At 45.3% G+C, this 17268-nt stretch overlaps 1 protein-coding gene across 7 annotated transcripts in view; it reads left to right on the forward strand.

Moving 5' to 3' along the window:
- The first annotated feature begins 296 nt into the window (after window positions 1-296).
- Window positions 297-17268, forward strand: part of DICER1 (dicer 1, ribonuclease III) — a 63837-nt gene continuing 46865 nt past the window's right edge. For 3 of the 7 annotated variants that reach the window (XM_036317947.1, XM_036317957.1, XM_036318002.1), the window contains exon 1: window positions 449-585. The gene's annotated coding sequence lies outside the window, so the exon portion shown is untranslated. Of the gene's footprint in view, window positions 428-448; window positions 586-17268 lie in introns of those variants that run through there. The other 4 variants (XM_036317973.1, XM_036317994.1, XM_036317984.1 and 1 more) reach the window with 4 other exon arrangements.

Raw genomic sequence — 17268 nt, forward strand, 5'->3', positions numbered from 1 at the left:
ATGGCTGCCACGCAGGGCGGCAAGGGCGGCGGGCGAACCCGAGCGCCCGGAGGTCCTGCCCCGCCGGGCGGGGAGCGCCCGCAGCCCACGAGGCCGCCCGGCGCTGGAACGGCCCGGGCCCGGCCGCCGCTGGGCCGCAGACCCCGCTTCAGCCCCCGCCGTCTCCGGGCTCCTGATTGGCTGAGGGGCCGGCGGTAACCTTTCACCGCCGCGCGCCGGCCAGTCACAGGCTCGCTCTCAGCCGGCGCGGGGCGCGGCGCGGCGTCCGGGGCGGCGCGGGCGCCGGTGGGATTCTCCAAGCGGCCGTGCGCCGTTGCCGCGGGCCGTGCGCGGGCTGCGGGCGAGCCGGGCGCTGCGCAATCTCCGCAGGCGCCGGCGGGAGGGGTCGAGGCGGAGGCCGGCGCGGCGCGGGCTGCAGCGGGCCCAGGTGAATGGAGTAGCCTGACAGCGGGGACGCGGCGCCGGCGAGCGGGAGGAAATGGCGGCGGCGGCGGCGCCGGGCGGCACCGGGAGGCCTGGGCTGTGACGCACGCGCCGGAGAGGGGTCCGATGGTTCTCGAAGGCCCGCGGCGCCCCGTGCTGCAGGTGAGGCGGGCTCCCGCGGCGCCGCTTTGTGTCCGGGGCGGGGAGCGCTGCGCCCGGCCCGCGGGGGCGCCCCGGCCCTGGGCCCGCGCTCAGGCCTGGCGCGTGGGGCGGGGACGGCGCGGGCAGACGGCGCGGCCTGCAGGGCTGTGCGCCCGCCACCCTGGCGCCCCTTCCGAGTGGCCTCTTTGGAGGGACGTGGTGCGGTCGCCCCGGCTCTGGTTGGGGGGCAGGGGGCCGCGGGCCGCCCTTGGGGAGCGGGGTTTGACAGGTCCGGGGACGCGCACCGGCTGCGGCGGGACGGGCCGCGGCGCCTCGGGGTTTCCTGGGACCGGCGGCGGCGGTCACTGCGGGAGGGCCGCGGGTGCTGCTGGCAGGAAGCGCGGGCCTTCGGGGCGCCCGGCGGGACCAGGAGGACTGTTCCCGTCCACTGCGGGTGACCAGGTCTGGGTCCGGGGCGGGCGGCCGAGGCCATCTTCCCGCGCCTCCCCGGCGATGTTTCTGCGCCAGAACTTGTAGTCCCCGCCACGAGCCTCTCCCGCGGGCTTGTAATCTGCGGGGAATCAGCGTGAGCTTCAGCCCCGCGTCAGGTCTGCGGCGATGACCGGAGACGCCCGGCTGCCCGCCGGCCTGGCCCGCAGCGCAGGCCCCACAGGCCAGCAGCGTGTCTGCCTGCAGCCTCTGCTGTGGCCTGCAGCTGTGCAGGGAGCAGGTGAGAGCCAGCCTCGCCCTGCAGTGTTCAGGGAGCGTTTTGGTGCAGAAAGTCAGGCTGAAAACGCCCGCGTGACCGATCCACGTAAGCCTTAAGTGTTCCTACCACGGGCGAGCGCAGTTTACTGACGTGGATTCGGTGTAAGGACATCGATTCGGCTTAAGGACCTTCCTTCGTCTAATCCAAGAGCCCTTCCTTGGAAGCAGGCGCCTGCTTCCTGAGGTGCTTCGTCCTTGGAGCTTTCTGCATCGTCACCATTCGGATTTCCCGTTGTCTTCGTGTTGCTTGTCCCTCAAGTGCAGTGCACAGCGCATGGAAAAGGGCAGGAGTTAGGTACCTTGGAAATGAGGGAATTTTTAAAAAATGTGCTTTAATGCAAGGTTAACGCAGTTGAAAAACGTGTTGATGTAAACATTAACATTTGTCAGTAAAAATACTCGCCTTAACCAAGAGCTCCAATGATTTATTACAGGATGGATGCCGGTGCGGGATTCTGGAGGAGGTGGCTTGTGAATAGTAATTTGGGCATCACTGATTCCTGCAGGAAGTAGGCTCTGGAAGCATCGGCCTATTTCGCCAGGTGTTGTCTTTCAAACTAGATAGCTACACGTGCACGTGCATACTTTATAGGGAATACATGCCACATACATGCACACACATACAGTTATTTCAAAATTTGATGTAGGACATATTTTATAAAATTTTGTCTATAGATCAGAGACACTGAAGATTGCTTTTAATATGATCATTTGAAGCGCTTAAATGGTAATGTTGGTGTGTGGTTTATTCATGGCAACAAAATGCCATTTGAACCGTGTGAAGAAAAGATGTGTTAGTTAGATTTAATTTGGGGAGAGAAGCCTTTTCCTGCACGTGTTTCAGGGAGGGCTTGCTCCTCACGCCGCCATCGCCTCGTCGCAGGTGGAGTTCTGTCTCCCGGACCCGGCTTGTGGCTCTGTGTAGGGACTGTGCAGCGAGGTGGTTTTGCCATTGCCGCGTGTTACTCTCCTGGTTTTCGAGGACATTTCTTTGTCACCTGGCTTCATCTGACCTGGTGGTGCTTCTGTGGTGGTGTGTGTGGGCTGGTGCGCTCCGCGTCACCTAGGAAGGAGGACTTACGGCATTGTCCTGTTCGTCCCCTGCCACCGACTTGGGCGATGCTTGTTTCCCTTGAGAAAGTAGACATTTAATAGATACTCTCTCACTTGTGACCTTAACACCTTGCGGTCATTACTTGTGGCAAAGGAGAGAAGTGACCCTGAGGCACTGTCCTTACTTTACACACACAGATAATTGCCTGGAGTTGGAGTCTGGAAGTGGCTGAGCAGGACTGATGGTGTGATTGCAGAGCCCTGGCATGGTGCTCTGTCCCTTGCATTACGCTGGTGTTCTAAGTGGATTGTGGCGGAGAAGCCCTAGCACGTGCAGGAAGTCCTTAGTGGATGCTTGTTGTTGAATGAAGGAAACGCTGTGTAACCTACATGTTCAGGTGACCTCTCATCTGAGTATTTCAGTTTTTTTCCTATGCTAAATATATATAACTAATTTTATCACTTTAACCAGTTTTCAGTGTATGGTTTGATGGCATGAAGTACACACACATTGTTTTGCAACCATCAGCACCATCATCTCCAGAACTTTTTCCTCTCCCTCAACTGAAACTCTGCCCCATTAAACGCTAACTCTCACTCCACCCTCCTTCCAGCCCCGGGCAGCCATCATTCTATTTCTCTATGAATGTGACTCCTCTTGGAACCTTACACAAGTGGGGTCATACAATATTTGTCCTTTGTGACTGGTGTATTTCACTTAAGCTTCTTCAGGGTTCATTTATGTTGTAGCCTGTGTCAGGATTTCCTTTTTAAGGCTGAATAATGGTTCATTGTATGTGTATATACCACATTTTATTTATGCATTCATCCATAGGTGGACACCTGGGTTGTTGCTTCTGCATTTTGGCTTTATGAATAGTTCTCGTGTGTGTGTGTGTGTGTGTGTGTGTGTGTGTGTGTGTTTCATCTTAACCCAAGGACATGCTTAGAGATGGGGGGGGGGGGGGGGGACGGGGAGGGAGAGAGAGAGAGAGAGAGAAAAAGAAACCGGTGTGAGAGAGATACATCGATTGGTTGTTTTCCATACATGCACCAACCAGGGATCCAACCCACAACTCAGGTATGTGCCTTGACCTGGCAACCTATCAGTGCATAGGATGATGCTCAATCAATTGTCACCCCAGCTGGGCCAGATCATCAAGATACTGGACTCAGATTTTTTAAAAAAATATATTTTTTATTGATTTTTATAGAGAGAGAGAGAGGGATAGAGAGTTAGAAACATCGATCAACTGCCTTCTGCATGCCCCCTACTGGGGACTGAACCTGCAACCAAGGTACATCCCTTGACTGGAATCAAACTTGGGACCCTTCCATCTGAGGGCCGATGCTCTGTCCACCGAGCCAAACCAGTGAGGGCTGGACTCAGACTTTATCGCAATATGAACTTTCTCAGGGCTCTCCTGAAAGTTACACTTTCCTACAAACGGTTCCTCTTTGTCAAGAAAACACTTTAATCTCCTTAAGACCCAGGATTGACTCATTTTTATGATCTCAGTTCCTGGCAAGTGGATATTCAAATAACTGAGCTTCTTCAGTTGAGCAGTCATGGCGCTAGGCTGTGCTCTTGGCTGCCGGAGGAGGACCCTGGGAGGGTTCGTGTCTACCTTGGGTAAATTGTAAGTTGGAGCCATATGATTTGTCCTGTTTACCTTATGCTCTGCTTTTTTGAACATTCAAGAGTTTAGGTCATTCTAAAAGGTCATTGCATGTATATATTTTATTATCTGTCTACTTTGAGGAAGGGTTTGAGATGGTTTTGCTATAACAGGTGTGTGAAAGGACTGAAATGGTAAGGGCTGAGAGGTGCAGTGTGGAGGAGGCTGGAGGGAATTAGGCGAGAAGCTGAGGGCAAGGAGAGCTCGGCATCTGCATGTAGCTGAAGGTTTTTTTTTAAAAGTCTAAATTGTTAGTTAAAGTGAAAGAGGAAACAGGACTAATTATAGTTGGCATTGATTAATGAAAGGAAGTATGCCAATTAACCAGGAGAAGCAGACTTTTCTCTGGTATGAAGAATAAGTAATTGTTTAAATTTGCATATAAAATGACATTAATATGTAGACAAAATGTTTTACCAGTGATAGAGAAACATTTTTCACATGCCATTGTAGGGAAACTAGGTGAAAGCCCCGGGCAGAATAGAAAAGCCTCAGTAATACGGGTACCTCATTCTGGTGATTGGATTTATTAGAGTTTAGTTCATTTATCTCCCAGATGATTTTCCTGAAATATCAGGGTCTCGTTCAGTTGTCTTTTGACAGATGCTGAGCGACAGTCCCTTTACGAATGAACTCATTTCTGGACAGGATAGGCAGGCAGGAGTTCCCAGGTTTTCGCTGCCAGGCTGTGGGAATGAACGTGTGTTGGCCTGGAAAGCGGGGCTGCTTTCGTGGCGGTGTGTCCTCAGCGAGTGAATGCAGAGGAAGTGATGCAGCTCATCCTTGAGCACCTTGGGGTTACAGGGCGCTGATCTCCTCACCCCGCCTCGAATACTGAAGTCCTTGGTGCTCAAGTTTCCTTTGTGTAATGACCCTCTGCAACCATGGATCAAAAACAGTACAGGTATTTGTTGCATAAAAACCTGTATAAGTGCACCCTCTTTGTGATGTTTGAGGGTCAACTGTATTTTTTAGGTCTAGCTGATGAAATTAAAATTTTCAGTAATGTCAGAAGGCCTTTGTTAAAACAAACTCTGAGTACAAAATGTCTTTCCTATTTATCTAAAATTGTCAGTGAATTGTTGGTTCTCTTAATATGTGAAGTTGCTTAGGGCAAGGATAGCTTAGCATCATTTAAATATGTGACTAGGAAGATGCCATAAGAAAGCATTGCTTGAGGTTGTCTATAAGATTTACTAGAGATAAGACATGAAATACTTAAATTTTGGCCTTAGTGTTTGATTTTTGAGACTTGTAGTGGCATTAAATGTCTGTGTTAAGGTTTATAGAATAATAAGGATGGACTGGAACAGTACCTGGCATACAGGAGGTGCTCCGATTTGTTCAGTGAATAAATTAGTTTTTATTACTTTTTGAAGTATTTAGAAACTAGCACAGTTTTATGGAGAATAACACTGCTTTTATGTTGTTTTTAAAGATTATTACTGCCCTGGCTGGTGTGACTTGGTTGCGTGCTGTCCAGGGCACTGAGGTTCCCGGTTCCATTCCTTGGGGCACATGCTGGGGTGCTGGCTGGACCCCTGCAGGAGGCAGCAGATCCATGTGTTGCGCTCACATTGATGTTACTCTCTCCCTTCCTCCCAGAAATGTAAGATGAAAACTTTGGGAAATAGTCTTAAGAAGTAGATAAAGTCAGATTTTTGCTTTGAATGGATGTCAGAGTCTTTCAGAGACCGTTGAGTCTTTCCATCTTCTCTATCTCCATCTAGAACAGCTTAGTAAATGTTTGTTAATGGATGAGAACCTGACAGAAACTCTTTTACTTTTTCTCTTTGATCATTTTGATACCTTGTGCTGTGAAGTCCTTTCTGCCCACTCAGTTTGCTCGTCTGCCTTTTGCTTATTGATCTGTGGGAGTTGTTACTATATCCTACTCTGGCTTGCTTTTCCACTCGCTTAACCAGGTCATTTAATGGACACAAGTTCTAATTTTATGTAGTCCAGTTTGTCAATGTTTTCCCTTTATGACCGGTGCTTTCTAGATCTTGTCTAAGAAATTTCTGCTCACCCAAGGACATGAAGATGTATTCGCCTATGTTTTTTTCTAATAACTTTATTGTTCAATTTTGTACATTTAGATATATAATCTAACTCGCATTGATTTTTGTGTGTGATATGAGGCGGGAGTAAGGATTCTTTTTTCTCTCTGGATATACAACCTAGCTTCTGTTCCCTGCTGTACTACAGTATTGTTTTTTGCCAGTAAGTAAGTAAGCTTATATATTGTCCTTTTCCTTATTCTGTTTCATTGTCTATTTTTGTGCCAGCACCCACACTATCTTAATTACTGTAGCTTTATAGTAAGTCCTAATAAATCAATTGATTTTTTTTTTTTATGTTAAGCCATCTTTGCATTCCTGTGACAAAACACAACAGGCTGAGATGCATTTTCCTTTTTATATATATCTGGATTCAATTTGCTAGGATTTTGTTTAGCATTTTTATGTTTTTTGTTTGAGAGATGGGGCTGTAATTTTACTGTTTTTATTAGGTTTTGGTGTCAAGTTTATGCTGGAATCATAGAAAAAGTTGGGAAGTATTCTCTCTTACTTCTGTCCTGAAGAGTTTGTTTTTAAAATTGAAGTTATTTTTAAATATTTAGAAGAATCACTAGTGAAGCCATCTGGGCTTGGAGTTTTTAATAATCAATTTTTAATAATCTATTTTCTTTAAAAGGTATAGGCCTCTTCAAATTTTTGTTTCTTCAGATGTTAACTTTGGTAAACTGTGTTTTCCAAGGAATTTGTCCACTTTATCTAAAGTATTTCCTTGAGTGGCCATGAGAAAGTAACTGGCTGCTAAAATAACTGGATAATTGGATGCTAAAATAACTGGCTAACACTTTGCTTCATTTGGAAAAATTACAACTGTTTAAGAGATAATTAACATAAAGAATACTCTTTGCTATGTGTATGAAATAGCAGGTCAGTGGTTAATGACACTTCAGTTAGGATTTACATATTCTTAGAAGTTAGGCACAGTGTGATTTATGTGGACAAAGTTAGTGCCCTGAAAACCAATGATACTCAAAAGCTACTGGTAGCTCAGTTGGTGGGAGCATCAGCCCCGATAGGCCAAAGTTGGGAGCTCGACCTAAGCCAGGGCACATAGATGAATCAACCAATGAGTGCATAAAACATGGAACAACAAATCAGTGTCTCTCTCTCTCTCTCTCTCTCTCTCTCAAACCAATTAAAAAATTTTTTAAAAAGAAGCTCTTGATTAGTATATGAAGTTTGTAATTAGATTGGAAGCTCAGTTTCTAATCTGACCAAAATTCACTTTTGATTAATCCAGCACTTGAATTATAATTTAACAAATGTGTTGTTGTTCTTTGAAGGGTTGTTTCTAAGTAATAGTAAAAATAAAAATAAGTAAAGTATAAAATAGGAGTATCTTAAAAACATTTTGGGAGGGGGACAGTCAGTATTCAAATGGCTTCAACTTCCTCCCTCCAGTGCATGCAGTTCTTTTCCCCGCCAAACATCTTATGCGTTTTTTAGTGATTTGCACATTTGACTTGGCTGATGAATTAAATGTATGTGTTGTGGATTATCTACATCGTTGTAGATCCCATTATAGAGTGAGGCTGGGACTGAGAGGTGAGGTGGTTAGCCCGAGGTCTTACAGGTAGCAGATGGATTCAAGCACCACTCTGACTTCTACCCTGCTTCCCTCCCTCTCTCAGGGATTTGCTCTGTAATGTATTGGGTTTAATTGTAACACAGTTGAGTGAAATGAAAAAGACTTGTTCGCTTAGGAGGCTGCATTTTTTCTCCCCAGAATTCCTGAATTCCTGTAATGGAGGGTTTAAAAATTTGTTTGTAGTTTTAGCAATAGCGAATCTTCATCTTTCTTTTTAGATGAATTGAATTTTTGGAACAGCCAAACGTTCCCTTGGCAGCCGAGTGTGGCTTTCCAAGTGGAAAGGTGTAACAGGAGGCGAGGATAGGGGCTCGGGGCTAGAGATGGGCCAGAAAGGCCCTGGGTCTCCCCGGGTGGGGGCAGGTGGGTGGGGGTTTGTGCTGCAGGGACTTTCGGTGCGCACACAGGGACAGTCCCAGGCACAGGTGTGAGGAGCGGAAATGTTTGTAACAGGAAAGGATGTCTGCTCTGAAGAAAGCGTTACAGTTCAGGAGCCTCCCCCTGGTGTTTAGATGTCCTTGTCTTTGGGCCTTGATACACAGTTGTTCTTGGCTGCGGCTTACTCGGGGAGAGCCCTGGATGTCTACTGAGAATAGAAAATCTGAGCCCAGATCTCGCCTAAGCGGACAGAGCCATCGAGAAGACCCTTTATGCCCTCCTCCCGCTTGTCTTACAGTTTCGCAGTCTCACCATTCTCCTGTGGACAGGCGCTCCAGCATGCTGCTTCTCGCAGCAGTTTCTTCAGCTTGACCTGCAGGGAGTCTTGTCCCCAGGAGGCCCTGACTGTCCCCTTCCTGACTAATGCTGCTATTGCTCAGTCTATAAAACTGAACTGCGGCCCATTCTCACCTTCTCCATTATACAGACTTGGACTAGGGATGTCTTGCTCAATAAATATTTATTGAATGAATGAGTAATTTAAGGGGCAGGAGGTAAAACAAAGGTTTTTAAGTGAGGAAAACCACCTTAAATATTTTTATACTACTCTGAAATGAAATGGGACATAGTTCTATTTTCTGTGTTCTACTGATAGCTAAATACTGACTTGTCAGTATTCAGTAGAGTTTTATTTTTAACTTTACGTTTAAAAAAAAAAACCTTACAGAGTTGTAGGAATAGAATACCCTACATTTACCAATATTTATCAGTTTGTACATTTGCATTCCTGGCCTTGTGCTCTTCACTACCAAATATTTGAGATAGATTTTGAGAACAAGAATATTCTCTTACATATTCGTCACACAGTTATTAAACTCAGATAATTTCACATTGATAATATTGCAGTGTCACCAGTGTTCCTATGGGGAGGCAAGTAGCTTCCCTCTGTGGTCTAGTTCAGTGGATGGGGACCGAATTAAACTGACGAAGGACAGATTAGCTGGAGAAAGCTTGTTTTCCAAGCACGCAGCAGCTTCATAGGAAGAAATAAAAACCCAAAGAAGCGTTTAGGCTTGAGAGGCATAGCCATTTTAATAAAGGGCGACAAACTGTGGAGACGGGACCAGACAGAGGGAAAGGCGTTTGGGCTTCTCAGGGTGGTAACTTGTGGCAAGGTAAACCTGCGAGGGACACAGGGAAAGTAAGTGTTATTTCAGTAGGTTTATTTATGCGGAGTCAAGTCCCCGGGGTCTCTCCAGTGATAGGAGTCATCTCTTCCTGGTACGGGAGTGGGAGAAGGGGCACCTTGACAGTGGGAAATTGATGGCCTGCTTTTAGGTAGAACCGGGGAGGGCGGGGACTTCCTCGTGTGTCTGCTGTTGGTCTTGCCTTCAGCTCAAAAAAATCCTTATGCCAAAGTGACACATTTTGAGGTAGCATAGTCTGATCCCCATTAATCTCAATTACGTACATTGTGCTTAGTTGTCATGTCTTTCTTTTTTAAAAAAATATATTTTTATTGCTTTCAGAGAGGAAAGGAGAGGGAGAGAAAGATAGGAACATCAGTGATGAGAGAGAATCGTTGATCAGCTGCCTCCTGCATGCCCCCCACTGGGGATGGAGCCTGCAACCCAGGCATATGCCCTTGACTGGAATCAAACCGGGGACCTCCAGTCCACAGGCCAACGCTCTGTCCACCGACCCAAACCAGCTAGGGCTGTCATGTCTCTTTACTCGTTTAATCTGATAGTTTTTTTGCTTTGCACTTCTATGATACGGGCATTTTTGAAGAGCACAGCCAGTTGTTTTGTAAAAGGAATCTCAGATTTGGTTTTCACGTTTCCTCACGATGAGATTCAGGTTTTGCACTTTTAGCAGGAATGCTGCAGAGATGGTATTGTTTTGTAGCTTCGGTACTTTCAGTCCCTCACCGTGGGGGGAGCACATGTTGTCTCAGTGTTGGTGATGCTAACTGTGTCACTTGGGTTAAGTTACAGTGGCATCTGGCAGGTGTTTCTAGTGAAAAATTTGTTTCCATGTCAGATAGGTAATCTGTGCAGAGCTATTGTGACATGATGTTAATGTTCTTTTGTAACTATCACCCAGTAGTTTTAGTGTCCATTAATGACTCTTGCCTCGATTTTCAGTTGTGATGGCTAAAAATGATTTTTTTTCTGTCATTCCTTCTGCACTTCTTAGTTGACATTGAACAAAGTTTTATCTGGATTTTAAACCTAATAAAATACAGTTTCTAAAAAAAGTAATGAGAAGAATTATTTGAGTCTGGGTTTTCCCAGTTGTACTTGAAACTGTAGAGCTTTGAATTGTTGCTGAGTCATTTTCAAGGTTAGTGTCAGATCAGGTTGCATTAACGAGGAGACAGTTCTGTAGTGGCTGGGGGTTCACCAGAAGGTTTGGGAGGGAGGAGGAATATAGTTGTGTGATGTCAGGATTGCCATTGTGCCAACTGATGCCGCTCTGGCGTCGACGCTCTCAGGTCAGCCCTGAACTCTTCTTTCTAGGGAGAGAGGGGCAAGGATGGAGGCATTAAACTTATTCAAATAATTGGGGTTATGTAAAGTCTTTAAACAGTAGGAAGTATCTACTAAATTGAAATGTTCTTTGACCTATAAAGATAAATGTTAATTTAAGGTTAGATAAATAAAGTTTATTCTCAATGTAGTGTTAATGGAAATATATTTGTGGTATTTCCAGCTTTCCTTGAATTTAGTGTAAGTCAAGTATGAGGCTGTCTTTCATTTCTCAGAGTTCACAGTTTTGGGGTGGAGGGGTAGCGAGAGCATCTCAGAAGGAACCGAAGGGACCATGGAGCCTGATGTGGGTGGTGTGGATAGGCTGTGTGTGCTGAGTGCGGGGCGTCCAATGAGAGAAGCTCTGTGGGGAGAGAGGGGTGTGGCCCAGAAGGAGAAGCTCAGTGTGGAGGTTGGGAGGGGAAGCAGGTAGCAGGAGTGGTGCCTGTTAGGTTAGGTGGCTCAGGAGGCGGCGCAAGAAATAGAGTCCAGTGAATCAGAAAAGAAAGGACAGGAAAAGGTTTATTCTGCGTCCCCGGGAGACCCACGTACCCCAAGGACAGGGCACGTGGATTCACGCCAACAGGGAGGGGGGCGCTTTTTTTATACTGCGGTTGGGTGAGGGGCGGGGACATGAGCTGAGGGATTCTCTGCTGCAGGGGATGGGCGGGGGTATGTGGATTAAGGGAGAAGAAGCCTGTATCTGTGTCTGGCACCTTGATCTGTGAGAAATTCCAGGGGAAGTCCATTATCTTGTCATGTCTGCATGCATCCGACCCTGGGCTCTCTCCGACCTAACAGTGCCCACAGTGCCCACAGTGCCCGCGGCGGTGGTGTGTGCTTTACTCCCTGCCTGGAGCTCTTACCGTTCTCTCTCTGACTCCACACTGATTAAACATCCCTCATCTGTACCAGTCTAGTAGGCTCATTTCGTCTCAGGACCAGACCTGTCTTTAGTATTAAAATGTCCATGTTGCCCTGCCCAGTGTGACTCGGTTGGCATTGTTCCATGCACCAAAACGTTGCCGGTTTGATTCCCAGTCAGAGCACATGATTGGGTGTGGGCTGGATCCCTGGTAGCTGACATGGAGGAGGAGGCAGCCCTTCCATGTTTCACTCTCACATTGATGTTTCTCTTTCTCCCTCCCCCTTCCTCTCTCTAAATAATTAAATAAAGAAAGAAAAAGAAAATGTCTGTGTTATATTATCTTAAAATCGCTTGACATAAAGTGGCTCCTTTTTCCTCATGGGTGGTCTTACGTGGTGTAGGAGATAGGCAGAATTGAGTAAAATTCTAGTACTTGTTGAACAGTGTTTTTATTGAGTCAAATACAGAAACTTGGAATCATACCTTAACCTTAAAACTCACCTTGAAAGCTAGTGCTGTGTTAATTATTTACCTCTCCTGAAACAAGCTGCAGGGGAAATGTCACTTTAGGTAGCTGGAAGGGAAGTCAGGTCTCTGTGCCATTTTGATGAGTTGGAATGTGGTCTTTTTCAGAAGTATTCCAAGTAAAGGGGCCATTGGCTGGCAGCCTAGAGATACTTCTTATATGGAAATTTTGATGGATGGAATTTATTAAAATGGTATTTGACCTGCATTCAACTTCAATTTCTGACAAATCTAGTTTTAGGCATAATTACGTTGCAATGTAAACTTAATATATTTATGTTACATATTTAGAGAAACCCAGAAATTTGTTTGGTTTGTAGAGTAGTGCAAGAAAAGAAGGCCATTGAATTTGTGGTTTAACTTATAGAAACTGGGGTAAAATTTACCACAATTAATAGCTTCAGAAGGGAGTTTTTCTTTTCCAGTTCCTAAAACAGAATCATATATTTCTAAACTGTTGTCTTTATACAAACCCTTGAAAGTTTTTTTTCCAATTCTAAAAGTAATAAAGTGCTCAGATTATAGGGAATTTTAAAATGCAGAAAAATCTTAAGGAAAATAAATTACTCTGGGTAGTAATCATGTCCTCAATTTTTGAGTGAATATTTTCTCTCCGTTCCCCCTCCCTCCCTTTTCTTTTTTTAGTTTTTCTTTTGTTTTGTTTTTTTTTTTGTTTTTTTTTAATATTTCATTGACTTTTCACAGAGAGGAAGGGAGAGGGATAGAGAGCCAGAAACATCGATGAGAGAGAAACACCGATCAGCTGACCCCTGCACACCTTCTACTAGGGATGTGCCTGCAACCAAGGTACATGCCGCTGGCCCGAATTGAACCTGGGACCCTTCAGTCCGCAGGCCGATGCTCTATCCACTGAGCCAAACCAGTCAGGGCTCTTTTTTTTAGTTTTTAACTTGAAGACATAATCATAATCTTATTGTAAATAAAAATGTTCTGCTTTTTTCATTGGATGCCATAACATAAGCATTTTTGTTCATTATAAATTCGTTATGTTTAATGGCTCAATTGAATTGTATCATGTAAAATGAACCATGGTTTACCAAACCATTCCCTCATTCATTGTGAGACATTTAGATTTGGGGGTGGAAGTGGGAGGGGCATTTTTGCTGTTATAATTGGTAATGTTGAAGGGAACATTTCTGTATGAAGTTTTTGTATGTGTTAATGTTGTAGGCTAGATTAGTATGCAAGGATTTCTAATTAATGACAAATGACAAGTAAAAATGGAAATCTGTAATTAGTATCTAAAGATATTGGTGTTTAAATTCTTGAAGTTTATATTCCTTTTCTCTTCTCTTTGGTCTCAATCTTTGTTTGACCTTAGTCTTTTCATAAGCTATACTCACCAAGTAGGAGTTAATAAATCCTTGAAATATTTACTTTGTATACTATAGAAATTTGGGATATTTCCCATCTTTTTGTATGTTTTTTTTACACTTTACATTTCAAAACTTGTCCATTTTGTGATGATGATGATGATAATTTCTTGCCCATCTGTACCATTTTATTGCCTAAGAAGTAGTTAAGGGAAGTAATATTTTCAGTGATGTCAGTGGGGCCAACAGAAATAGTATATGGTACTTTTTGTTGTGTTTTTTTTTTCTTTGCTTTTAAAGAAAATTGGTGGATACAAAGCTATGTAACTTTATTTCACACCTACATACTATAGTTTGTGATTTAGATTTGATTTTTATCCTATAAATTCATAATGTCTAGGTAGTTCAGAGTTTTGTGTTTTTTTTCATGTTTGTTGGGTTAAAATACTGTATAAAATCTTGTGTACTTTAAATTTATATGAGAATATATTTTCTATGCTGAGTTTTAGAATTAATTAAACATGTTAGGTCTTCTTTAAGACATTCCTTAGAGTCTTAAGAACTGTTTGAAAACGTGGTTCTAGATAGAGATGGGAGTGTGGTTTTTGAGAAACTCCACTTAGTGAGCATTTTCTGTGTTGCAAACGCTTTTTCTCCACCAGGGTCAATGCACGCATGGTCTTACTTGATCCTCATAATAGTCAGGTGTTCCTATTTTGTAGGCAAGGAAACAACCTTAGACAGAGGTAGCGGCGTATGATAAGCCTTATTCTTCCTGACGCTGGACCCCTTGCTGGCATGCAGATGACTTTAAAAAAAAAATACTTTAAAAAATCAAAAAGGCCTTGCTTTCTACACCCTCAGTTGCCTTACTGGGTGCCCCTCCTACAGCCTGGGACATCTGGGAGGAGGGAGTGGCTGTGTACTAGTATGAGAACCTCTTAAGAGGTGAGAGCATCATCTGGACTTAGGAAGTTTTCTTAAAACAGTTGAGCCCTGTCCGGTGTGGCTCAGTTGGTCGAGCATCATCCAGTGCACCTATAGGTCACCAATTTGATTCCTGGTCAGGGCATATGCCAGGGTTTTGGAGTCAATCCCCAGTAGGGGGCCCATCAATGTTTCACTCTCATCTGTGTTTCTGTCTCTCTCCTCTCCCTTCCTGCCTCTCTAAAGTCAATAATCCTATATAATAAAAGCCTAATATGCTAAGTGTCTGGTCATCCATTCAACCTATCAAAGTGTAATATGCTAATGATATGCTAAGGCTGCTCAACCGCTCGCTATGACGTGCACTGACCACCAGGGGGCAGATGCTGAATGCAGGAGCTGCCCCCTGGTGGTCAGTTTGCTCCCACAGGAGTGCGCCACTCAGCCAGAAGCTGGGCTCATGGCTGGCGAGTGCAGCAGCCATATGTCAGTCAAACATTTCCCGAGGGCTCCCGGACTGTGAGAGGGCACAGGCTGGGCTGAGGGAACTCCCCCCCTCCCCCGCCAGTGCACGAATTTCGTGCACTGGGCCTCTAGTGTGTGTGTGTGTGTGTGTGTGTGTGTGTGTGTGTATGTGTGTATATATCTAAAAAGAGTTAAACAACTTCGGACCCTTTCTATGCGCAGATTTCTTTTTTAATAAGGCTGTTTGCGCACTTAGCTCCCTCTTCTTTTTAAAACTCCTCTCCCCAATGTAGTTGGGCAGCATGTTTTAGGAAGTTCCATGAAATGGAATTTTGTTATTTGGCATGCATACTATTTGAGAACTGGACGTGGTGTTTTTTTGTAAAGCTGATGTGAAAATAGAATTAGAAACAAAATCTTGCAACCCAGAAAATCTCTGCAAAAAGGTAGAAGGGAAGAAAACGGTTTTATTATGAGTGAACATTGAACCAGAATGGGATGTGCATCAGGTCAGCCACTACAGAGCTGGAGAAGACAGTGGCTACAGCCTATTACTTCCGTGCTGTCAAGATAAATTGCTAATTTCTGGTATCTTTATCACTGGAGGTAGGTTTTGCAATTTGGAGTCAGGTGGCAAATTAGGCCCATCTTTTCCTAGGAAACTTGGAGATGGGGCATTATCTTCCTTTATTGTAAATCCTCACCCGAGGACATGCTCATTGATTTGACATGTCACTGATCTGAAAGAGAGAGGAAGGGGTGCAGGGAGGGAGTGCGGCAGGGGAGAGAGAGAGACAGAGAAACCCAGTGTGAGAGAGAAACTGATTGGTTGCCTCCCTTTAAGTGTCCTGACTGGGATTGAGCCCAAAACCTAGGTATGTGCCCTGACTGGGAACCAAACCTCCAACCTTGTGGTGTAGGGTGATGCGCCAGCCCCCTGAACCGCCTGGCCAGGGCTGCAGGTATCTTTCTTGATTACATTTCAGAGGTGGCTCTCAGGCCCTTAAACATTCCTGAGAAATAAGTGAGAAGAGCTAGAGGTGTAAATTCACATACATTGGGAAAGAACTGAGAAGAATTCTGTAAACAAAGGATGGGGAAGGCGCCTCTTAATTTTAATGTTGCCCTTAGACCAGCAACCACAGGGCCGCCACATAAAGCTGTCCCTTTGTATCCGGAGCCGGAGCCGAGGGTGCCTTTAGTCACTAAGGCTTTGTTGGAGTTAGGATAATGCTTGGGAAAGCCGTAGCATATTTGTTATGTTAAACAAACAATTTAACTTCCATGGCCGAAGGCCTTTAAAAGACAGGGATTATTGGGCCATTGCTGGCAAAAAAGAAGACAGGTCTTGGTGCCTGGAATCTAAACAAACCACTAGCAGCCCGGTTAGGTTGCACAGACAGCCTGTTCCTTGTCGGAGTTTTGCAGCCGTTTTCCTACATCAAGCAAGGGGGAAAGATGGAAGCCAATTGGAAAGGCTTACACGAGCTCCGGACCAAGAGGCCAGGGGAAGGTGGAGCTGGACAGGCCGCGACGGGCTCCGGGCTCCGGGAAGCCTTGGGTAGGGGGTGGGCAAGTTGGGGAAGCTCAGGTGTAAGTAAGAAGCCCAGGTCCTGGGGGTCCGAGGTTGCCTGGCTGTTCTCTTCAGAATAATCGAGGAAAGAGCCCCTGGAAACGAATCCGAAACTCCAGCGCGGACCAGGGAGCAAGAGCAGCCTGCTTAGAGCCAGCTCCCGGCTATTCCCAGGCTGGCCGTCTTCCTCTTTTTCTCTAGCCTCTGTAATTTTAATTTAGAACATCTCAGACTTGTTTTTGTGCATGTTTGCTAGGAACTAAAAGCTCTTCAGACATTTCTTAGTTTTTTCTGTTAGTTGACACCAGTGCTTTTGGCTGTGTTTTAATGTCAGTGTTCATGTTTTCCTTTTGTTCACTGGGACTTCATGGAGGGAGTAGTGCATTTGGGCTTCACAAGGTTAGGACTGAAGTCTGGACGTTCGTATTTGTAAAGCTGGACTATCAGAGTCTGGGACACTAATGCAAGGACATGGATGAGCTGGAGTTTTCTGTTACCAGTTTTGAAAATGCGCACCAGGAAGCTCCTGATGCCTTTAGCCTTCCGGTGAGCAGGCTGGCTGGCTGTTGGAACAAGCTTGGTGTGAAAGGGCACAGCCATCGAGTGGGTTAGATGCTCATGTGGGGTCAGTCTCTTGGTTTATTCTAAAACTTGACAGAGAGTCTGGTATGTGGCTTGTCTTTCAGAGTTATAAAAGGGGCCTGTCAAACGGGAATTTGCATGTTTGTAATTTAAGTTGTGGTCATCAATTAAAATGAGAAAACGTGACCTGTTGGCTCTGTTATGAACATAAAATGAGTTCTCATTGTATTTGGCATGTGCACGTTCTCATGTATCTACACAGGATTGTCTAGGGAAGTAGTTGGGATAATCAGCAGTCATAGTGAGGCTGCAGTGAACTTTAAGGGATCACTGGTTCATTGTTTTGGTTATGGTG

The sequence above is a fragment of the Myotis myotis genome, unplaced genomic scaffold (genome assembly GCF_014108235.1).
Source record: "Myotis myotis isolate mMyoMyo1 unplaced genomic scaffold, mMyoMyo1.p scaffold_m19_p_1, whole genome shotgun sequence".
Lineage (NCBI taxonomy): Eukaryota > Metazoa > Chordata > Mammalia > Chiroptera > Vespertilionidae > Myotis > Myotis myotis.